At 48.8% G+C, this 25,017-nt stretch overlaps 1 long non-coding RNA gene across 1 annotated transcript; it reads right to left on the bottom strand.

The window, feature by feature from the left end:
- Positions 1–205: 205 nt before the first annotated feature.
- LOC129209005 (uncharacterized) lies at positions 206–24,174 on the bottom strand. Its single transcript, XR_008577952.1, has 3 exons — positions 24,044–24,174; positions 23,773–23,872; positions 206–347 (listed from the first exon to the last, which is right to left on the bottom strand). It is a non-coding gene; the product is annotated as an uncharacterized LOC129209005 (long non-coding RNA).
- Positions 24,175–25,017: the final 843 nt, after the last annotated feature.

The following is a 25,017-nucleotide window of genomic DNA, read 5'->3' as shown; positions in this document are numbered from 1 at the left end:
TTACCTTCAGGTGCTAAATGGAGGGAAATTGCAATCCATTTGGATGTGAAAAAATTTCGCCTTTCCAATCCCCTGTGAAACATTCTTTTTCCTGAGTGTTGCAGAAAGAATGCACTTGGCTTCTTTCTTTTTTTTTAATGTTTTCCTCCCCTCCCCACCCCAGCCCTCCTCCCCCCTTCCCCAAGCCCCCCATCCTCACCAGGTACCCATCTTCCCTCAAAGACTCTGAGTTCTCCAGGAGCTCCGTGGTATGCTCAGCAGAGGGGAGCATCGTCCTTAGCACAGTCAAATGGGACAGCACGTCAGCCAGGGAGAGGGGGGAAAGTCGGCATATCCATGAAATCCAACTGCATGGCAAAAACATGGAGGGGAAACAGTGAGGAAGACAGCAAGAGACTTCCTTTGGAGGTCTGAAGTTAAAGTGTATTTACACGCTTAATAACACGCTTATTACAGCCATTTCCCAGTTGTTGAGTTTTGAATACAGAGATAATAGAATTTTACAAGCTACATAAAGCCATTATTCTTTTGGATCCAGGACTGGGGAGGGAGTTCGGTAGGACCCATGGAAAGAGAAGGGGGAAGGCAATCGGATCCAAGTGGGGGCATGTGCCTTCAGACTGGGCCTGGAAGTCAATGTCTTCACGTAGGCTGACAGAGCCAGAAAGAGCCAGTCAGGGTATGCGTGAACAGGGCATAACTCGAGGCCTTGGGTGAACATCCCTCCTATCTGGAAGTCCCTACCTCTCAAGCCCCACAGATGACCACTGGACACTTGGCCATCCCAGATGTAAGCCCTTGGCGATAAGAGGTTCCTCATTTCCCACTCAGTCACCAAAGATCCAAGACAAGCGGTGCCAGACAGATTCACCAGACAAAAAAAACCCAGAACAGTTGCACTGAATTCAGAGGGTCCCGGGCCATGCCCATCACTGGTAGTTTTCGATCTACTCTGTCTTTGGTGTTCCTGATACACTTACTGCAGCATTATCTAAAAGGCTCTGTGCAACCTGGTCTTAGAATCAACCATGGCAATTATCAAGAGCAGAAGTCTTTTCCACAATAACGTAAATATACTCCAACTGGGAGTGGTGTCGCTTGAGAAAATTCCTTGGAGCTTTGCTGAACCAGCAGGATGTTCTTGCAAGATCATTCAAATGCCCCGTTTTTATGGCTCTGCTCATAGTCCAGATGCCACTGAGAGATACAGCTAAACCTGCATTTTGTCGGTAGACTGAAATTGAAAACATTTATCAATCTCTGTAGACTAAAAGACATGCTGAATTCTCCTAGTATCATTTCAACCATTAGTGAATGAAGGTGCAGATAGCTTGCTGCTCACCCCACAGGTTCTCTGCAGAGACACGTTCACTCTGACACAAGTGAAGAGTGTCCAGAGATGCTCTATCTTTGGACTCCTCTTGCTCAATCTGAATTACCAGCATTTGATCAACTACCCTAGAAAGCTTTTTAAACCACTTTGACAACACTGAAGTGATAAGGGCAATAGCAGGTCCAAAGCTTGCAAAGCATGAAGACACACCAGCACAATGGGAGAGCTGGTTTGAAACTCAGCTCGGTGGAGGATCACCAGAACGAGGTGTGAGGTAGCAGACTTGGAGGGGAATGCATGTTACTGCAAAGAATTTCAGCAGAGTGTCCTGGCCACAGACCATGTCTGTGTCCTCTCCAAGGTGCTTGTCTGAGCCCTGCAGAATATGAGCATCTCTCAGTCTCTGAAGGATTACTCCCCATAGTTTCCAGTGCGACATGGGACCCCGCTTACCTCCAGTGTATGAAAGAGTGAGTGATTTACCCAGGGCCACCTGAAAGGTGATGGCAGAACAAAGAGCTGAACCAGAGGTTTTCTGAACTTCCAAAGCATCCTTCCTGCCCATCAGCCCAGTCACACAAGTACATATTTCTGTCAACTCCCTGTTCGGCCATTCCTCCACACACGTATCACACACCTATCCATCCTGCACGTATCACACACCTATCCATCCTGCACACACCTGTGCTCTACCCAAGTCTGCCCATCTGCCTCCCACAGCCCTTTGAACACCCAGCCCTCTGCCTTTCCACATGGCCCCATCCCTTCTGCACTTAATGAGATTTGCACAGGAACCCCAACAGTTTTCTTTAAATTGTTATTGGGGTCTTTCATAAATGTAGGTTTCTGCTGTGAATTACTAATTCCTCAAAATTTGATCATTTTGGGTTGGTGTTTTTGGTTGGGTTTTTTTTTTTTCTGAGGAAGAAGTTGGGTGGGGATGGCAGAGGGGTTTTAACAGGGAGACAATAATTTCAACAGCACTGTCAGAAGACAGTATGGGTTTTATCATGGTTCTCACGACTAGGTTTGCTAGTCAATACGGCTGATCGGACTTTACTGGCTACAACCAATGGTGTCTACGTGATGCCTCAGCCTCAGTCAGAATTAGACTATCGGCTGAAGGAGAGGGTTAAGCCAGCAACCAGTCCAAGCTAGTGCCTCTTGCATACACAGAGGCACAGTCACCAGCTGCACTGAATCTTTTTTAAACATTAAATTTTGGGTGCAGGTACAAATGGGCTGCACAGGCCTCTCCCTTCCACCTTGGCTGTATTTTCACACAAAACCTCACTTTCCCACTCCTGACTCCCTCGTTCCACATTTACTTTGTTCTTGCCTTCTTTTTCCCTCTTGCTCTCCAGCTGTGCTTTTCTCCACCTGTCCTCCTTTCTTTGGTTTCCTCAATTTTCCCTTCTTTTTTAACATATTTTTAAAAAAAAATCCAGAATTAGAAATATTAAACAAATATTTAATTGCCAGAGTGGAGCTGATGAGAAGGCAGGAGATGTCGTTTTCCCTGACTCACTCTCAGTGCTGACTGTGTTGCAGTAAATGCTGTCTCTCTTCAATTGGTTGCTTACTTTTCAACTTTTCTTATTTCTTTTAGTCACACTGCAAATAGCTTGAACTTGAGGGAGTTTGAAAAAGCAGAGCAATAGGAATTCTTTATTTTCCTTCCTCCTGTCATATACTTCTCTGAAGCTAGGAAAGCATCTTCAAATTATAAAGAAAGAAGGGAAGAAGAACAAAATGAAACTGCAGACTGCACACACTTTTCACTTGGTGGTGAAAAGAGAAAAATGTGGAAAGGCAGAGGAAAATTAGTATGCTTTGGATGTAAAAGCTCATGCGCATGTATGTATGCCAGTACAGAAAATGCGTACATGGATAAAAGAAAGACTGCAGCTAGGAACTGATGTATATTACTAGTGATGGTTTAAATACCATCTTTTAACTACTTTAATCTGCTTAAAAACCCCTGTGGCTAAATCAGTATAACCCCCCTCAGACTGTGAGCACAGTTATACTGGTATATGTGTACCTAATACCTGTGTAGCTTAATTTCATGCCTACAAGAGAATAAAGTTAAACTGGTAAAAAACCTATTTATATCAGTGTAAATGCTGGAGGGAAATGTACTGTGTTTACCCTGCTGCTACAGTTAAAACTTCTTGTATAGATAAAGTTGAAATGGGAATCCTGCCCATCCACCATTTCTCTCCCTTTTCTTCCACATACCTTCTGCCCCTGTGTCTGCGTCAGCCTTTCCTCCTCTCTAGAAATCCCCCACACTCACGCTTGTGGGACGACCTCATCTTGGAGTCCCTGTCCACGACTCTCACGAAGGGACAGTCCTGGCTCCCTGCAGAGCCCAGTGAGGATGGGTGAGTCCTGAGCCTGACCTCCAGCCCCGCAGTGCCAAGCAGGGGTGAGGGGAGAATGGTGCACACCTGCAGGTAGTGATAGGGCATGTTTTCCTCCCAGCTCAAAATTCAGCTTTGCATGCTTGCTTGCTTTAAGGTCAGGACTAAGCCTGGATTTTGTGGGGGAGAAAGAAAAGACATTAAATTTTAGCAAAGAGAAGAATGGGTGTTTGTGAGATATTTACTACGTAGATAAGAAGAACCAGGGAAGCTGAAACTGCAGGAAGACAGAATCCACTCTGGGGAATGTGTAATCCTCCATCTAAAAGCTGGACCCCTGGCTCATTCCCTTCCCACACTTATCCCTCCTGGCTATTTAACTTACAAGCTTTTTGGGGTAGAGACTATCTGTACAGCTCTAACACAAATCCTGGGAGGTTTTCACTTGGCTCTTTACAGCTGGGGTGGGTGGTAAAAAGGAAACTGTGCTTTAATGACACACAACATAGGTCAGAGACGTAGCAGCTGGACTCAAGAAAAGAGAGATTAAAAGGCTCTGCCAAAGTCATCCCGTTAGGCACTGGCACAATTGAGGCATCCTACCTGCCACGTCCCATGTCCTGTATGTGAAGTAAAAGAGTCATGGAGAGACAAAAAATGACCTGCTAGAACAATAGAAGTAAAGGAACATGTTTCCATGCAGAATAACTTACACTGGATGTGAAAGGCATCTAACTGACTGTCTCTTCATTCTCAAACATAAACATAAATCCACCCAAGACATGCCTTAGATCTGGGCTTGTGGGCAGCCAACTAAAACCAGACCAGAAGCTTTCAGGCCAAATTCATCACTGGAGTAACTCCATTGACTTCAGGGCTCTTAAACCACAGAGGGATTTGGCCTGCTGCTTTTAATTGTAGTCACAAACCCGACTGCAGCCTGATGAGCAGAAAATAAGATGTTATCAGAACCATGTACTCCTCTGTCCTGCAGTAAGGAAAATGTGCAGGAGCAAGAGCCTTAGCTGGACTGATCCCAAGGCCATATTGTTTGGAGGGCTGGGAATCTGGAGCAGCCCAGATGTCTGTGTTCTGTTTGCACTAGCATCAGGTCTAAAGTAGTGTGACATCCAGGATCAGTTCAGCATCAGGTGATTTGCTCATTAATTTCATCTATAAATCATGTTCCTGCTTTTAAAATGGCAAGGACAATAAAACACACAGTAAAAGGTATGAAAGACACACAGACACATTCAGTGAGGGAAAATGTTTGCAAAGACAATGTTCTAGGTATGAAATAAAGATAATTTTCAAAACTATATAGAGGACTTGTAATAGTCTCCTAGGGAGAGCTGTCAAGAAGGGATCATCAGTACAGCCATGCAAACTTCATGAGCTCAGGGACTCTAGCAGAGGCTGGCAAAATGCAGTAAAGAACTATCTAAATCATCACTGAATCTTACTTACTAGTAGCGCTCAGCACTTAAAGTTCCTCTTTAAGTTCCCAGCACTTAAGCATGTGCTGAATTCCTAGCACATGCTTAAGTCCTTCTCTGTTCAGGAATGGTTGAGTCCATGACTAATGAAACAAACAAAAAAAAATTTATGAAAGTTCAGTCCTTCTTTGGAAGGTTGGAGTTAAATATGCAGCTCTCCTACTACTGTCTTTCAGTATTTCAATGCAAAAAATGTTTTAACACTGATAAGAACTAGTATATCTGTTCTCTCCATGTTAGGATTTGCAAAAGCTATATAGTTGTGAAAAACAGAGCTGAACCTGATGAACAAAATAACAAAATTCTTATTATAATTTACAGGAACACACACACACATAAACACGTATCTATCTGTGTATCTGTAATACACAGTACCTGGTATATAAAAATTTTATTGCCAAATTGAATACCAAATAATAAGTTAAGCTGACAGAAACATAAAGATCAGCATTAGATGGCACCCAAAGGAAGGCAGAATTTCCAGCAGGAAATTGCTCACTACCCCACCGTGTTTTGGGGGGAATTTGTGGGATGCATGAGAATCGCTGGGACATATTGAAAGTGTGGGTATGTCTGTCCTGGGGGGATCTGGGTCCTGATGAGGGATGTGCCCTTTTTATTTTCAGGGCATACATCCGAGCTGAACTCAGTTGCGAGTGCTGAGCCCTTAGACATTCTTTCACTTTCTAAGAACTCAGCAGAGGAGAAAATGGGTTTTAAGGTGGTTTGAGGAGAGGAGGAGAGAGAAGAGAGGCTGCCAGGCTGTTCTAGGTGCCGTGCTGTGGTGCTGCATTATAGCATGAGGCTGGGACCAGAGGAAAGGAGCATAAGGCAAGAACCAACTGGGAGGAGCAGCGAGGCTGCAGAAGGCCGCCTCTGTGCAGGTCCAGTGTGACTTCGTTTGGCAAAGCATCCTTCAGCCTCGGGGCCAGGGCTGCCCTCCCAGGGCTACGTCAGGCCACATGGACATGGTGCAGTGGCTGCCCTCAGATGGCAGGACAAGAGGAATTAGAGGGACTTAACCAAGACCTGGACATCTGGGGACACAAGGGGGAAGAAGCTACATTAGGAGGCAGTTTGGAGAACATCTCCACAGCATTTGAACAGTTTGGCTGACACACTGGAGCCATATGGGGGATTACTGGCCTCGCAGTGCACACGACATGCCAGCTGACTGGAGGCTCGCTTCCCCAGGCTTGTCACTCCCCTTTAGGTTTTTCAGAGTGTGTCTCCCTTTGGAGATACCCCTCCTCCCTCAGCAGCCACACAGCCCAGGGCAGCCCTCGCAGTCCCTGCCAGCGGTGCTTCCATGCTAGCTGGCAGGGGCAGTTGATGGGCAGAGGTGGCCGCCTTGCTCCTGAGATGCAATGGGTGACAGGCATCATTGCTGCAGACACCAAGGGACACCTTTCCCAGCGTCATCTGTGGCCAGGAGGAGTGGGAAGATGCTGCCCTGTTGGTTGGAGCTGCCCAGCAGCGGGAGGAAACCCTGCAGATGGCAGAGCACAAAAGATTGCAGACAGACACAAACCCCATTTGATAGCTCTAAGAGCGAGAATAAATCAGATTATGGATAAACTACTCATTGGCCTCACCTGAAAAGCTGGTCCTGGGATCTCTACTTGTGAAGAGAGGGCAACGTTTTAGACTGCCTCCAAACCCAGGATAACCTAGTTCTTTCATGGATAGATATGCTCCATCATAAACTTTGTCTGGAAATGAAGCCACCAGTGCGTTATTCTGTGTGGGTCCCTCAAGCTCAGAGGGTAACCTGATGGTTTCGCTCAGGGGCCTTGATAGGTACTGCCCATCCCTGCTGGGTTTCCTATGGACCCCTGCCCCAAAGATACCTGCAGTGCAGTGCTCCTGCATCTCCAAAGGGAAATACACACCTCTGTGTATAAAAAAGAGTCCATATATGAAGCCCCTCCTATGTCAAAAAGGGGAGGATCAAGTCCCATGAGCCTGATGTTAGTCTGTCCTGGTCAAGATGCTGAAATCAGCCAGGGAACTTGTACTGCCTCTCAATATAAGTTTTGGACCCTCTTATATATTGGGCTGAACGCACCCATGGGAAAGGAACAGTACCTTATTCAAGGGCATGGGGAGAGATGCTGTAGGAGCATAGAGGGGACAGTGATTTGCTTCAAGAGCAATACAAGGCCCAGGCCCTCCATGCCTTCAACATAAGCTGCTAAAAATGGGCTCTTCTTTCAGCCCAGAGGACAGGAATTAAAAAAAAAAAAAGAAAAAAAAAAGTCTCCTTGTGCCTGTGCTGCCACCTCCCTCTTTCTCCTCTGCTTGCGACAGACAGCTCAGGCTGTGAAGACACAGTGCCGAGGTGACTGTGTGTGTGTGCGCGCATGCGCGCGTGTGAGAGTGTGAGAGTGTGTGTGTGTGTATGTGCACGCCTCTTGGTGCGATTCCTCCTGCCTTGCCAAAACATCTCCTGCTGTTTATTTATTTATTTCTCTCTGATAACGGAGGGGATCGTGTTTCCGGAAGAGTGCCAGCAGATGATACGAGCCCAGGACTGATACTGCCAGCAAACCCATGCCAGCCCTTTCTGCCGGAAAAATTTCATTTTTTCCAGAAGGAAGCCATGAGTGTGAAGCAGAATCCAAATCCGATTTCTCGGCATTTTTTGTTATCGCTCAGCAGCCCACCAGGTGGGGCAATGGAGGGAGCTCACTCAGCTGCAACTCAGTGCCTTAATCCAATTTACAGCTTCTCTTGGAGAGATAATTACAGCCCTGAAACCAGTTAGCACTGTACAAAGAGGCTCTCGAACCAAAGCCCCGATCCTGCCTTTCAAATATTCACCTAGAGTGTCAGGGATGCTTTGGGGAGGGAGGGGGACACTTGAGCTAAGCCACTATGAATGGAGAAGTGTGTACACAATGCCCCTCCCCGGGACACATGTGCCTCACTTGTACACTCACACAGGTTTCCCAAAGGCCCACGGGGAGTGATAATGTGGGACTGTCACCCCCTGGTTCTCCAGCTCCGGGCACCCAGGCAGCAGGAGATTGCAAAGCCTTCTCTGCCAAATACTGCTGGCAGACTGAGGCGGGTGGGGGAAGAGAAGAAGGTCAACCCCTTCCCCGGTCATGGCCACACCAGCTCTCCCATTGAGGCTGCTCCTGCAGCCACACTGAGGAAGCCAAACCTGTTCAATTTTTCCCCAGCGATCAGTAATAGCACTTAGTTTAATACAAAGGTGCAACCTCTCTGCAAAAACACCACAAGCTTCCAGCATCTTACGCACTGAGCGGACCACCTCTGCAGTTGCCTCCTTCCTTGCATTTCACAGCAGCTGGGCCTGAATTTTGCACACCCAGTAATCCCTCCACTTGGCCCTCATGCAGCTGGTCAGACACAGCTCTAAGCCGTGGAGAGGGAGGGCTGCCCATGGATTCACAAGCGGTGAAGAGAAGGAGGCCGGGGCTCTCTGTAGCAGGGAAGAAGGCATGCAGAGGGATCTGCGCTCCATGCAGATCTCAACAACCTGTCCTGAAAAGCACCACAGCCCTTCCCCATCACAAGACCCAACAGGTGTTGCCTCTGCTGTCACTGTCACAGCACTGCCTTGTGCACCCGGAAAAAAACATCTGAGAAGCTGAGCAGTGGTAAAGTCTGTGCTGTAAATACCTCTAAGATTTCGTGTTGTACTCACACAGTGATGTGTGGGGAAGGGGATGTGCAGCCAGCATCTGCCTGGTGACACTTGATGATGGACATACTGGACTCAGTATACAAATTATCAAGAATGAAGCTTGGGGCTTCAGTGGGTCTCCTTAAGCCACATTAACTAACTTGTAAGCTGTGAATTAACCTCCTCTGGCTTAAAGATCCTCATCTTCATCACTCTGGTGCAATTCTGGTAGATCTTCCTTGCAAGTGATTTTCATTCTGGCATAGCCCAGAGAAGAACCCAGCCCTTGGGTTTCAAGCATTAAAAAAGAACAGAAAAGACAGAAATAGATTATTGGTGGTAGGAATGACAGCTGTTGTAGGAGCAATTGAAGACCAAAACACAGAGAGTGTAAGTAACCCACTAGGGCGTATGTACCCCCCTCCCCAATGCCTGGTTCATAGCAGAAGCCAATCTGTTACCACCAGCTGAACAGCTGGAAGTCCTGTTCTGGGAGCTCCTCCTCTAGGTGTGGGTCTGGAAGGTCTCCCAGGAAAGAAGGGCAGCCAGTATAGCTGCGACTGCACCTGCCACAAAGCACCAGGTTGGGGGCCGAGGGGAACTTCCCTTCCCTGCCTCATGCAGAACTGAAGGAGTCAGGCTGGCTCCCTGGCAGAACATCCTCTTTCAACGGGCCAGAAAGGCCATGGCAAGTCTGCAGTGACAGAGCTTTCCCTGGGGAAAAATAACCTTTTTGTTGTTGTTGTTCTTCAAACATTCAATCACAAGCAGAAAGTGTACTTGGTTGGGATCCAGGTTCAAGCCCTCACTCTTCCACTCCTTTCCTCTGTGTCCTTGGCCAAGTCTCTCCACTCAGCGTCAACAGTTGACAGCAGGCACTGTCTCTCACTGGGTGTGCCCGTGCTGGCAGGTACAGTCAGAGCTGAGTTCTGAAGCATGGCAGTATGCAGGAACGGTCAGAGTTGGCTGGATGCAAGAGGCATGACTTATTTCTTCACGCGTAGCCCTGGAGGAACGCGCCTAGATATAGGAGTTTGCGGACCTCTGGTTGGGCTATTTTGCAGGGCAAACGTGCCCCCATATGGGCTTGTATCTGAATGCATGTTATTTTGTAAACAATGGATGTTATTTTGATCAGAGCCTCCCAGCTATTACCAGGACTCTGTCGGTCAGTCACGTGGAAGTTTGTGTTTGCTCTAGCAGGAAAGGAAGTCAAGAACAGAGACAGTCTATTTGAGAAGTCTTTGGTCCCTGAAGCATTTGTAGAAACACCTCTTTCGTATAACACAGGCCCATTGCTAGGCCTCAAAATGTATATCTGCTGTGTATTGGATACTCACATGCTGGACAAGTTTATGAACTCCCCAGCTACCCTGGTAGGTCCTCACTCTGGCAGTAGTTGCAATGTGAGGGCCCTAAATATATTCCATGAGAGCAGCTGCTTATATTTCCTAGCAGTGTATTAGCATCTAATCCTCTTAGCTTCTTCATCCCTTTTGCATAATATTATTGTCCAGTAATATCAAACACAGAAGGTCTATTTCAAACCATGATGTTCCTCCTTTGATTCAGGTCTTCTGAATCGATGCTTTAGCCATGGCGCTTGGCTTTTCCATTGACTGCTCCTGTGGCATTTCTGACCCGATAGGAATGTGGCTAAAGGGCAGCTGGAGCTTTCCTTCCTAGTGAACCTAGGGCAAAGTGTGGTTCATCTAAAACGTTGCCTACCACTCACGGGGATGCCACCCCTTGTGCACGTGATATCCATTTTGTTTTCATAGCACAGCTCCGTCAGAACCAGTTATCCTCCATGAGTGGAACATGGATATCTTACACAGTTGATGTGCTTGCGTAGATGCTGACAAACACCTGGAATTTCCTGTATTTAAGAAGTCATTTCATCTGCCTCTCCAATGCAGCCATCTCTAATGTGGGACACAACCACCCCATTAACAGGCTATTATAGTTGGGAAGTCTGAAGAGAAATGAAGTATATTGGTCTCAGCAGTTAACTGAGTTGAAATCCATGGACCCCTTCACTTGCATCCATTTGGCATCTGAGACATAATATTTAACTGTGAGCTGTACAGAGACCCAGGCACATGAAATCACCATGCTGATTTATGCCAGGGCTAGGGACCCACTTGCAGCAAATCAAAGCACTGGACCGATGCTGACCCAAAGGGGAGATCAAGGCATTAGCACTTCTTACCCCTCCACAAGCTCCATGATGGATGGCTATACCCACTTCCCTTATCACAACACTAACTGCACCCCAAACTAGACTGTATTGGGAAAATCTAGGAGATCTTGCAGTCCCACATTATATCGTATCTTGGGAACAAATCTGACCAATGACACCTTCTCCTCTGGAAGACACTATGGGATCTTCATCTCAGAGACATTTTCCAATAGATAGGCAAAATCCATAGCCATTAAAGGATTGCAGGTAAAGTCATCAGTATTAAATTTAATTACTATGCTTGGGCTTGAGGGTGTTTTGTTGTTGGTTTTGTTTTTTATATTGTTGGGTGGTTCTCTCATCACTGAAGAAGCTAGGGCACACGAGAGGTTAGACCCCTGCTAGGTGGAGGGCCATGTATCCAGCTGCAGCAGATCAGGAGGCTGGCTTTAACTGTAACCTTTTACAAATAACTGCATCTTTTTAAGAGTTTCCAACACTAAGCCAAATTCTGGAGGCCTTGCTTATCTCAGAATGTCATGATTAGGCCTGGAGTCTTTTGTCAAAATTATATGCCTGGATCCATGGAGGCAACTTTAATAATCTCCGCTGGAACTGCACTGCCATTAAAAAACACAGGAAATACAGAACCAGAGATTATTGAAAAAGAACAGAGGGAAATGAAAACACTCACCTCTGGTCAACCTGGTGAATTCAAAGGGCACTGAATGGTTCCAACATGTGATATCTCAAAAGCTGTGGTTCATGTAGCCTCAAACCAGGTACCTAATCCTTTTTGGAAACCTCACCTTTTGCTTCTGTTATAGCTTTGTCTAGAATCAGAAAACAGTTGCATGTACGGACAAGAGAAAAGCTGGGCGCTCATCTGGAGTAAACTAGTGAGGATCTCCTGTTCCCAGCAGCCAAATAAGGGTTGGAAGGGGGGGGAGGACAGTATGACCCTCTCTCAAACCTTCTTTGGCTGGTGTAAATGGCAGCCTAAAGGATGACGGGAATTTTCCCCCTCTCTCTCGTTGTGGTCTGAATCAGGAATATTGCACTGAGGATGACGGAGTTGAGTAAAACAGAGCACTGCAGCCAGAGCAGCTGCCAAGCAGCCATCAGGCGAGACTTTGTCAAGACACAGGGACCTGGACTAGGACCCAGCAGGTCCCTGTGGAGTCCTGACCCTTTCCACCGGGTCCAGGGCTCTTCCCATCTCTCTGGCAGCAGCACAGGCCCCCCCAGGCCTGCTGCCGCCGCTGAGCTGTGTGGCTGGAGGGGATGGCACATTGAAGCAATTTGCCAGGCTGCATGACAATTACTGACACAGATGCTCCTGTGTCAATATGGGCTCTTCTCTCCGTTCTGGTTACAGCGATGGGTGTGCCTGGCGGGGACTCCTCTCGGCACAGGCCAGTAGGATTATGGGGTTGGGAAGAGGCCATGTCTGCCTGGGCTTGCGAGGGCAGAAGCAGCCTCAGAGGCTGTCCCTGCTTCCGCCCCTCCTTTAGCCTGTTTGTCAGGGTCTCCAGCTGCCTGACACCCACACACATTTCCCCCTATCCCCCACTGCCCAAATACTGTGGCTTGCTTTCTGCAGCATCCCTGCCTCGCTGCCTGTTTGGTGGTTAGGGATGAGGGAAAGGGGCAGTGTCCAACATACTTATGCCAAAGACTCTGCTTCTCTCATCCCTCTCCTCCTTTCAGCTTCCTCTCCTTTCCCCCTGGCCCAGTTGTTCCCCTTTTAACTGGGGTATTAGTCATTGCCCAAGTGCCAATCCATTACATCCTCTGCAGACACAAGATGGGGCAGTTTTCAAGAAGGTTGGGACAGGCATAAGGAATTACAGACTTCTTCACCCTCTTAGCAGTTCCGGGATCCATCTTCCCCTGCCAGTTTTTTGACTAGCATCAAAGTCTATGTTTTTGCCTGCCAAAGCCTGAAATGTGGGGAAAATGCGTGGATCCAGTATTCAAATGTCATCAAACCCCATCCAAACAGAGAAATGTCATCAATTTGGTGCTGTTAATAGTACACGTTGCCATCGCTCAGCACAACTCATTGTTCTCCTGAATGCCTTGGATGACTCCAAGACCCCTGAGGATGTGGTGCAACTATTGATCAGGTCTGTACGAATACAAGGGTCCCTCCCCTGGCTGCAGCTTTAGCACCCGGTGGAGAGACGAGCAGTCTTGGGCCATTTGCTGCCCAGGGCTGCCTGACCTTGTGTCTGCAGAGGAGGCCCAGAGGGGCTGTGTTCAGGCGTGCTGAGCCTATGCCTCATGGCTGCACCCCCACCAGTGCCTGTCCCGAATCTAGATATGGCAGTCAGTGCTGAAGCACTCTGCCAGACTTCTTCCAGCGCGTCTTGAGGTGATTTGAGATATTGCTGCTTTCAGCTGCTCTTTGTTTGTTACTCCCTGTCTCCATCATGGGAGCACGTCCCGCTCCCCCCAGGCTGGAGCAGCTGAGGCACAGCCACATGTTGCCCTCGGCCAGTTCAGTGATGGCAGATGGGTCTCCAGGAGAGGGGCAGAAGGGCCAGCAAGCTGGGAGGAGACCAAGTCTGTGACAGACCTCATTGCCCACAGCCCAGTGCAGGCTCACTAGAATGATGTCTGCTAGCACGTGCTACCTAACACCGGGCCTTTCCTTTTCCCTCTAGAGAAGGCTACCATTGGCTTTACTCCAGAACATGTATCCTTAGTGCCTTCTGCCCTGTGAGGAGGCCAGCAAATGGGGCTGCCATTCCTGCCAGTGCTCCACTGAACAGGTCTCCCTCAGCCCCAAACCAGCTTCCCTCCCACCTCTGCTGAAAAAAAGCTGCACTGCTCCTTTAAATGTGGTGCATGTTAAAAAAAAATAAATTGACAAGCTCCCTCACTCTCAAAAGAGTGAGAAATTTTCATTGATTGATTTCTTCATGGCTTCTTAAACAGATAATTAATTCACCGTGAACCTGCGGACACACCGTCGTGAGTCGTTAATATTGTAAATTCACATATACTTCAATAATCGCCTGACCCCCCCGTCACCCCGAAAAACAGATAGCTGTGCAGCGAGGAGGAGGGGAATGGGGGGGAATCGATTTTCGAAGACATGAAGGGATCACCCAGCAAAGGGAAGCTATTGATTCTCCTTTATAAGACACTGCTATAATATTTATTCTTTTGTAAACAGAATTAACCCAGCATCATGGGTCATTCCTATCGAACAACTTTCCTCACATGTGCACAGCAATGCTGATTGTATCAGATGAGCTAGAAACATCCAAACTGCACCACCCACCCTGGCCCGCACCTCAGCATCCACTCAGCTCACGCTTGCCGGGTCTTACCGCTGTGGCACAAACCCAGCTGGCGTCAGGCTGGCCGCAGCAGCGCTGGGGCTGCGCAGGTATTAGCAGCCTGGGAAGCAGCCACACTTTTCTGACCAAGCGCTGCTGGCACCGTGGTGGTCCTGGGATGCCTCATGCTGGGGGGGGGATATGGCTGGGGGGGGGGTCCAGTGGCTGGAGCTCCAGCCCCATGCTCATGGTGCGTGGCTGAGCTGAGACTCCCACCTGCCAACAGTTGCTGATAGAGGAAAGCAGAGGGGAAGTTACAACACAAAGAGGAACTTCTGTCCATCCCCTAACCCTCTCCCATGCCGCAGAGGTTTCTCCCCCGCAGAAGCTTTACAGTCGCCCACAAACCCATCCAGCAGCAGACGGGGCAGCAGTTGGTACAAGGACCCCAGCACGTTCAATCTCCTCTCTGCCCACCTGTGGCAGGGCATGCAGACTGAAGGGTCCATGCAGAGCATCATGTCCCAGAGTCCCAACTCTCAGTGGTCCACCACATGGAAACAGCATGGGAGCAAGGAGCAACAAAACTGCCTGTCGCTGAGGCACGAGCTGTTGTTTCTGGGGGGACAACTGCATTTCACCCAAATAAAAGGTCATCTCATGAGCGCCTTGATATCAAAAGTGACAAGCTTATGCCAAGGGGAGGCTTCTGGATCAAGCATCCCCAGGAAGAGCCAACAAGATGAGATTTAGTCTGGGAATTATCTGTAAATCCTGGTGGCAGCTGCTTTCATTCCTTGTGTTTATTTGCATAAACATAGCATCTCATTTCTCCATAAGAGGCTAGTCATACGCTGTCACTCAAGTCTCTTGAAGATGTATCTGTGTGGGACACCAAAATGTGTTTTGCATAGGAAAAGATGCAAAACTTTACAGACACACCTGGGGTCTGGAGAGGTCTGGAGGATGTAACTCTGAAAATCCTGAATTGCCCATCAACTACAACCATGAAGTCCAAAGCAAAGACAGAAACTGTAACAAAACATGAGTTTCCTTTCATTTGCCTCCCAAATGTGGATGTTTTCCAGCAAGAACTTTAAATTCCAGGAGCTGTTTTGCAAGAGCCACGAGAGGTATGATTCAGATTTTTACAAAAAAGAAAAGAAAAATCATGTCTCGGCCATGTTTCATGGGCTAAACCCAGATCTAACTGCCCCAGAGCCCATGGCAGGGAGAGGTGGCTTGGTAGTCTTAAGCTGTGAGCATCCTCCCCAGAAGAACCCTTACAAAGGTGGCCGAGCCCCACAGGCCCGCAGCCTGGGGTATGGTGGCATGCCAGGCAGGACATGTTCACTTTGTCCCGGGCTGGCAGCAGCGGGACAGCCCCGTGCCTGCCCCTCCGGCTGAGATCCGGACGTGCCAGGCCACTGGTGCTCCGGCTGGCTTATCTTCGCCTTTCTCCTGTCCCGGCCAGCAGCCAGGGCAAGCGAGAGTGAGTGCTAAATTGTGTCAAAGAATTTAAAAGCAGTGGGAGGACAGGCAGAGGGGGGCCGGGTGGCAGCGGAGGGGCAGGCGCGGGCAGCGGAAGCCCTAATTAAAAGCGGGGCCGCGAGCAGGCAGGGCTCCTATTCAGAGGGCTGACAAAGGGAGGGTCTGTGGAGCAGAACCAGGAGGCAGTGAAAGGAGAGGGCCCCGCGGCACCCCTCGCCCGCCAGCACAGTGCAGCACCCCAGATGGCAGTGCCTGGCTGACCCGGCCTCTCCAGCTGCCCACGCTCCCGCCACCACCGGACGCCATCCCCTGCAAATTAGCTGAGCCACTGCTTGCGCCAGGAGGCCATGGTGGCCTTTCCCGTTCTTGCTCCCCTTCCTCCCACCCTCCCCAGCAGCTGCCTCCCTTCGCCCTGGCCGGTGGCGTGGCAGAATGAGGAGGAGAAGAGCGGGGAGCGCCAGCCCCCCAGGTCACCTCCCAGCTCCCCGTCACCATACAAGCGCCTTTCCACTCCAGCAGTGCCCCTGAATGTGCTAATTAGCCCCCCAAGCCCGGTGCTGGGAAAGGCCACACTGCTCATATGACAGCCACGAGTGGCCTGGCCCTCAAGGGTGCGTCAACATGCCCCAGTCCTCCCCATGGCCTTGGGTGGGACGTGGCAGAGGGAGGCCTGGGCTGGGTGGGGGGTGCCAGCCCTGCAGCATTGCCCTCTGTGAGGGCACCCGATGGTGTGGGGGGCTCAGGAAGGGGTCTGCCTTCCACTGCGGGTGTCAGAGGTGCAGCAGGAACAGGGTGGAGGGAGGCTGCCCAGCCTTGCTCTTTCTGGGGGTTGATGCTATGAAAGGCTGGGTGAAAACAAATGAGAAGCACAGAGCTTGTTGAAGGGCAGCCTGTACATCACAATTAATTCAAGGCTCTTTCCAAAACAAAGGCTCTCCATGGCTTTCAACATCTTTACACAATAGTGCACAGAAAGAGTAGCAAAGTGTCATCTCAAGGGCCCCCTCACCATCTCCTGCCTCTTTGCCTTCTCTCCCCACATCTTCAGCACTGTGTCCTTCTCTTTAGACCCTTTCTTTCTTCAAATTCACATTTTTCTCCCCTGCCACACATGCTTTGCTTTCTATGAACCTCCCAAGGCTTCACTGTGATGCCCCATGCACTCCCAGTCGGGGACACGCAGCATGGGAAGCTCATGGCTACAGGAGTATATCCTAGCTCTGGTCTCTTTCCTCTGGACTTGAGCAACATCAGACTCAAGCCTTAGCAGAGGCCACCCTATTACATGTCCCAAAGTGGGTTCTGTAAAAACAAGGGAGAAGACCACCATATGCTTCAGGTCAAACAGGAACCCCCAGGTTAAATCAGTGTCTGCACCAGGGCCACATGGTCTTCTCCATCTAAAGAGCAAGGCAGCTCAGAAATGCACCAGCCTTTGCTTGCCTAGCAAAGGGAGAGAGAGGGGTACAGGGAGCTGCATGAGACCTCAGGGACAGTGGTGGGATCAGTGAAAGAGCCAGGGGCAGAGGAAGGTCACACATGAAGACAAGGGCAGGTGGCTGGGACATGAATTCCTCCCCAACCCTGTTCTGTTTGGCTCCCCCTGTAAACACAAAGGTGATGGCCAACAGTTTTCTCCACCTCATGGTCTCCATCATGAATCAGTCCATGCAGAGGGCATCTCAGTGTACACCTGCACCTCCATATGATACCTTTTGTTTCCCTCCTCTTTGGGGTCTGCGCCCTAACAAACCCCAAGACCTCACATCCTTGCAGCGAGCACGCACCAGTCTCAGCTAACACCAGTTAAACCAGGCTGACACACAACCTTTTGTCCCTGTGCCAATGCAGAACAAACCACATCACCTGATTTAGCTGGCCATGTTATCAAGCTCAAGGATTCATCAGCTCCCAGACCCTCCATCACGCTGCTCATAGCCCTCACAGCAGCATGGTGCCCCTCACTGGCTCTCAGAGCACTCCAAAAACCTGGCAGGAGTCAAAGCCCCTCACAGGCTCTGATGTGCTGGTGGGGAAAAACCAGCATGGTATAGAGGAGTGAGCAGCAGGCAGCAAACCAAGGCCATGGGTTAACCAACTCATCTTTGATTTTTATTCCCCCCTGTCTTCTCTATCCAGCTTTCAAGGGCTTCCAGCTGGGGCCCCTTTCTCACCTGTACACCCCCCAAGCCCCAGAGGCCCCCATTGCGCTCCAGGACCCTGAGAACAACTGCAAACAGCCAGGAGGCCTCATGTGGAAACCCAACAACCCTAGCAAGAATGTAATTGCCTTCTAAACTAGCAGTGCCGACATGAGACTGCCTTCAGTGTGAACTGCCTTTCCACTATCACACGCCTCACCCAGGTGCACAAAATCTTTTGCAAAGGCCCAAGGGACTGAACAGCTCTGCAAGGCCTTAAGAGAAGGGAAATTGCTATCAGAGACTCCTGTTGACTCCACAGCCCACCAAGGAGGCTGCTGGCTTCTACAGGCCGTCCCCCATCTGTTGGAATAGCAGGAAGTTTTACGTTAGCAATAAAAAATAAAAAATGCTGGAGTCCAACTGGTGACTGAAGCCTGGTGCCAGGCTCTGCTACAGAGACATCACAGCTGCTTACAGTGCCTGCTCTGAAAGAGGTGCTCATTAAACATTTGCCTTGGGTTTATTTTCCCTGTTTGCTAAAACCAAACATTCACAACAAAAATCTATAAGGGAGGGCTGCAAATCAAAAGTTTGATCTCATAGAAACAAATACTGCCAGCCATATGACTCTGGGCTCTTCTTCCTTTGCCCTCTGTTTTTAGCCTTTAGGGGTTACTTTGAAAAAGCTCACAGCCACATGGACTAGAAGTGATTTTTGTTTTCCGAGAAACCTGAGATTTTCAACTAGGAGATTGAAAATCTCAGGTTTTTTGAGAAGACCCCAAACAGCCAATACACTCTTTAAAGCTGGCAGAAGGGGTTTCATGTCACAGAACCACCTCAAGATGCAGAAAGGACTGTTTTCTAAGCTGGATATTTTTGGTAGAATTCCTGCCTTTTTGCCCAGCTATCAAGATGTTTTCAATAGCTGCAAATACCTTCCATGCATGAGCAATGAATACTGACAGATCAAGGCTGAGGAGCTGGTCAACAAACTGGTCTCCCAAAAAACAGAACACACATTGATGCCAAGCTCCTCAGAGGAAAACTCTCACCAGCTGGACTAAAACAGCAGAGCTGTAAACAGAATTCAGAAGCACTAACATCCAGATGTTAACAACACATCAGGTCTCCAACAGACATAGGACAGCCAGCAAGCTAGGCAATACCCACAGGTTTGCCCAATAGCATGTGAGCTTTTTCCTCACTAAATACCATTCAGCTGCACCTGAAGTCATTTGAAAAGTTTATTTAGCAGGCTCCCCACCCTGCCCTGGAGCCTGGGAGGTTCTGCTTGCACCCAGCCACTGCCATACTAAGGGTTGAACATTCACATTTCCTACTGCCACCATCTTGGAAAGCCAGTGGTCCCTAGGCACCGCTGCTTTGCTTGCACCCCACACCAGAGCACTGCTGTTCTGCATCCATGGGAGCATGACATTGCCTGCCTGCAGCTCTCCTGGTGGTGCCCCTGCACCCAGAGGTCCAGCTGTCCCCAGGCCCTTCTTGGCATGGCCAGCACCAAGCTGGTCTCCTCCAGCTCTCTGGGCCCCTGGAGGGGAGCCAGCCTCCTTGCGGAGCCATGCTGTGAGGCACTGACATGGATCGATCCACAAGCCGCCCCTGATGTTCTCCACTTCTGATTGCTACATTTTTTGTGACAAATTGATAAACTGCATCTCCACTCAGTTAAAGATTTGATCTCGCTCTCTTAATCCGCTATCAATAAGATATTAATCGTGCACCCGACCCGTTCTGTTCCTCGTCTGCCTGCAAATCCAATAATCATTTCAGAATTCACAGCCGAGTGGGGCACTCCCTTCAAACAATTAATTTCAGGGGAGTCTCATTTATTTTCCCTGTAACCCTCTTTCCCCCCCACCCACCTCCACTTGCCTGTCTGTCACCTGCTTCCCCCCCCATCTACACACTTCACAGCTGAAACTCCTGCCCAGCAGAGACAGGAGGTGGGAGTGCAACTTACACTGGGAGCTGGAGAGGTCCTGCTGGGCTCCCTTCCATTTGCTGCTCCACACAACAGATTAAATCCCCCTTGCCTAGCCCCCAGACTTCTTTAAAGGTGGAGGACAAATTCACCCCAAACTCCCTGTGCCTGCAGCCCTGCAGGGAAAGGGGCCACCTACTGCTCTGCACAGAAAGGTGGTGAGTCAGCCTGCAGCCACCCAGCTCGGGGCTGAGGCTCTGGGTACGAACTCTGCGTTCACCAGCCAGAGTCCCGCTGGCAGGACACAGGGGTGAACCTCCAAACCCGGTGAGCTCAGCCTCTGAGGGTCCTTGTAAGGAAGTCACAGGAGAACTCCCTCCCTCTCACGTCATGCCAATGTACCCACCCTACGGACAGGATGGAGAGCTCCCACGGCATTGCCCTTGTGCCACAAGTGTTGCTACCTGTGTGGGTAATCGTTGGTGCTCACTCACCAATCCCATAGTGATGATGGGGAAGAGGGCACATAAAATGGGACAATCCCCAGTACTGCATAACTCCTCTACCACCTCCCCTGGGCTTTGCTCTGCCAGTTGCTCCAGATTTCCACCCCTGGCCAGCCAGGGCAGGGTTTGTCCATGCCCAGAGCCACATGCCTCAGGGCAGCTCAGGTAAAGGATAGTCAGGTGAGAAGTCTCCATGTGGGCCATGAGGATGGATGAACTGATGACAATAGGCCTTTATCCACATATGCCATTGACATCTTCTCCTAATAGCCCACACTGCTATCTGACACTTCTTGATTTGGACTTTAGAGCTTTTAGCTTCTTCCCATGGTCCAGAGGATAACCAAGCTTCTTGGCTAGCTGTGCTCTCAGGCAAGGTATCACTGCACCATTCCTTCACTGTCCAGCCTCTTCTGGCACTGCGTCTCAATAGCCAGCCCATTTCAGATGATGCTGGTAGACAAATTAGTCTATGTAATAATTTCTAGCCACAACATTCACATGAAGGCCAGATACACAAATTAGAGTAGTTTGTGCCCCAAACTTGCTACCACAAGTGCTGGAGACCAAGCACAGAGCCCATGGGGAGGTAAAAGGTTGCAGAGAGCACCACAAAACATGCGAAGTCCTTCATTTTCCATGCAACAAATATTAAGGAAAAACCCCAAGTTAGAGTGTCCCTCACTGTCAAAGGACTCCCTCCTGATGTGCTTCTTTTGCTTCATACTATTTGTCATCCTTCCCCTTTACATCAAAACCCACAGGAGACAGAAGCACTATGACCAGAGATGGGACAGGCTGGGAGAGCGGAGCTGTTGCTAGCAATAGCTGCTGTTGGCATCAGCAGGAAGGCCAGAGGAAAGAACGTCTCTGCTCCTGTGTGGGGACAAGAGCAGGGCTCTGACAAGCTCTTTAAGCTCCCCAGGCTCCAGAAAATGCTGCGCAAAGTGTTTTAGCAACAAAAGTCTTGAGAAGAACAAACACTCTAATCCCTTAATGAGCCGGCTGATCCCCCATCTTGGCTCTGGCTTCTCTAAAGAGCCACACGCTCCCCTCCTCCCTGGCCCCCAGCCCCCTCCGGAGCAACCCTCCGTGGCCGCCTCAGAACCGATTCAAGGTGCACTTTGGGATCCAATCCAATTACCCTGCATCCTGCTGAGTGGCCCCACAGACCGACGGCTCTTTCAGGGCTGAGTCTTATGGCCTGTTAATCCTCCCCTCATTAAAAGACCTTGTTCCTCCCTCCTCAGAGATGAAAAAAAAAAACCCAAAAAAACCCGCAAAAAAACCCCAACCCCACACTGGGAAAAGTTTATGCAAGGGAGCCCAAAAGCAGAGCACGAAAGCTTGCCTGCAAGCTGTGGGCTCTCCCGGCACTCGGGGTCACCTCTGTGTAACTCAGGGGTGTCTCTGCCTCCTCCTGCCCCCAGACCTGGCTCGCACATGAAGAAGACGGGCAGGCAGCCGGCCCTCGTGCTGTTCTTGCACTGTGGCTTTATTGGCTTCTCTTTAATGGGCCTGTCATTAAGCCAGGAGGAAGCCGGGTGGGAGGGTTCCCATAAAACTAAGGCCTCACAGCTAATGAACGCAGCACCCGGGGGGAAAGGACACAGGAGCGGCAGTTGTAGTTGGTCACGCAGGGCTGAGCTGGCCTTCGACAGCCTCGCAAGGACAGCGTCCCTCCTCGCTGGGAGAGGAAATGTCAGAGCAGCCCCCTCTGCCATCCACCCCTCTGGTCCCACACGTGCGGGAGGGACCGAGGTCTCCAGCCCAGAGAGTGGCCATTGCCACTCCCAGGGAGCTCTCCTCAACACTTAGCTGGAGGGATGAGCCAGAGATCAGTCAGCTGCAACCACCTCCTAACAAACGTGCAATGCTGCCTCCCTTGGGGTGATTTTGCACCTCTCCTGCTTCCTTCTGTCCTGAAGATGCAGTCACAAACCCCAGCATTTTCCCTACAGTTGCACATACTATCTAAAGTCTGACCAGCTCAGGTTCAAATCCACCAGTCTTTCTGTAGCTACGACTACTGGTACCAGTACTCGTTAGCCCGATAGAGTGCAACAAAGAGCAGGACTGCTCCTCTTCTGAGGGGAGATCCGTGCATGCACAAGCGAATCCCTCCCTGCAGCAGGTGTCTTCAACTCACCCTATTACACAGGGCAATAAGAAAATATGGTAATGCTGAGAAAATACTTCAGAGTCAGCATTTTCCAAAATAAATCATAAATCTGTTTGTCACTGTCTGGTAAACTGGATTTACATGCCCACCAGCACATCAGAGAACAGAATTTCAGTCCCAGGTCCCAGGAGTGTTAAAAACATTGCTAAAGATGGAGACAAACCTGGGAAGTTTAGGTGGAAGATAATAACAAAAACAGGGTTAGGTTGGATGGTAGGATAACAGCAGGGACTTTTCTCTAAAGATAAGATAAAAATGAAGCAGAACAAAATTAAGGGAGAAACTTCCTGGCAGAGAAACCCACTAGGAATCTTCACTATTTAAAGCTTTTGAAGATTGCACTGAGGAAAAAGACTACAGGGAATATTTTGGTGCCAGAAGAGCCTGAGCAGATGTTGTGGTACAATAGGTAGCACGGGGCTTGGGGAATCACAGTGTTGTTCTTGGCCCTAATACCAACTCACAGTAGAGCCTCACCGCAGACTAAATTCAGCACATGCTCAGATGCTACTCCCATCCCTCCTACTGTCTACATACAGAAGTCTCTTGCCAAATTTAGCCCAGCCAGTCAGGCTCTCAGTTAGACATAACCTAAGTATCATGACTTCTGGGCCCAGCAGAATGATAATAATTCCCCAAAGTCTTCTCAGAATTGAGGCAGGCTCACAATCCACTTGAAAGCAACTACAGAGGTGTTCAGCCTCCCTCCAGAGCTGCAAGAGTTCCTGGTAGTCATAAAAAACATGTACAAAAAGGAGCCACAAGAATGAAGCAACTCATATTTGTTGGGCGAATGGCTTCAGCTAACCCAGGCACCAGTGAGTCAGGCTCTGCTCTGGCCATGCACTATCAGGAATATCTCTAACACCACACCTGTGATGCTCTGATGCAATGGGGCTCAGGATTACATGTGACTGAGAAGGATTTCAGCGATAACAAAAGGCACAATTAGGTCTTCCCAAAATTTTGTTGCAGCAGGAAACTGGAGCATTGACTTACTGAGCATTTTCACAGCCAGTATCTGATTTCTTTTCTTGTAAGATAGGCAGCAGAGAGTGAACACAGTAAGCTGGAAATGACATTTTTCAGTGGGGTTTTGTTTTAAGTGGGGGGGGGAAGAAAAAAAGTTTTTAAAATTTCTGACAACTTCTTTTTTCCCTCCCCAGCAGAAAAATTCCTTACCAGTCTGTCACAGGCCCCAGGGAGGTGAACTGCATGATCTAATTGGGCATTATCTCAGTCTTCTCCAATTTCTCTCTTGTCACACAGTCTGCTTTTTGACCTATGCCAAGAGAAACAACGTTGGCATGCATCCTTTTTGGCTTTGACAGAGCCTGTTTCTGCTCAGCTCTCTTCCACAAATTCTTTCTAGTTATGCCATCTCATCCGTTCACTTTGCACTTGCACATTTAACACCGTAATTACAACACAGAAGATTAGAAATCAGACTCACCTTTTCACACCTAGTGCTGTTTCTTTCTTGTTCTTTGTAGTCCCTTTAGTAGGACCAATGAAACTCAGGTAGTCCACTTTTTGTTACTTGTCAGGTTAATTTTTTATCCTTTCTTATTGAATCCAGCCATCTGCAGAGAACTACTTTGCTCGAGAACTTGGTCTCTTTCTCTGCTCACTGGTTTTCTGCCATCAGCTGATAATTCCTCCCCATCTGTTGTTTGAAATTATTTTCTAAATCATTTCTGTGAATGATTCAAACTGTCTTGGTCAACTTTGATGGGATGGAGTGGCCACGCACTCCATTTCTTTCCCTGTGGGTCTTCAGTCACTTTTAAAATCAGATCTTGGGTGATAATACTGAAATTTTTTGAACAAATTAATTTTCCATTAGCTACCACTAAATTTTACTTACAAGCACCTTGTTTCACAAATAGTCTGGCTAGTAAACCTGTCTGCTAGAATACCATCAGAAAATACATGTCAAAGAGAAATGCCAAGGAAATTTGTTCAAGTTTTTTGTTGGATAGTACATTAACAGAAAATGCTTTCTGTGTGATGGTTGAAATCATTATAGGCCGAGTTCAGCAGCGCTGCTGCAAACACAGACCTGGTCCTTTGACACCATACAGAATGCTGAGAGCTCTGGACTTGATCCAGCAAAATATTTAAGCACATGAGCAGCTTAAGAAATGAAGTGCGTGGTAAAATATCTAGCTAGATCAGGGCCAAAACATTTGGCATCTCACAGGATTGCTCCATAAAAATGCTTTTCATTTTAAAAAAGGTCAATTTTTCATCAAAAGTATATTAGGAATTAGAAACTTCCTTTTTATATGCAATTTAACATGGTTATCTAACTTAATATCATGCCTTTAACTCTTCTCTCTGCAAGCAGTTATTTAGAGGAAGGGTTCTTCGTATACATTGTCACTCAGTTACAGCACGAAGCTCATTTCTTGCTGAGGTGTCAGC

The sequence above is a fragment of the Grus americana genome, chromosome 7 (assembly GCF_028858705.1).
Source record: "Grus americana isolate bGruAme1 chromosome 7, bGruAme1.mat, whole genome shotgun sequence".
Lineage (NCBI taxonomy): Eukaryota > Metazoa > Chordata > Aves > Gruiformes > Gruidae > Grus > Grus americana.
The sequence above is the reverse complement of the archived record's forward strand: the minus strand, read 5'-3'. Positions and strand labels throughout refer to the sequence as shown.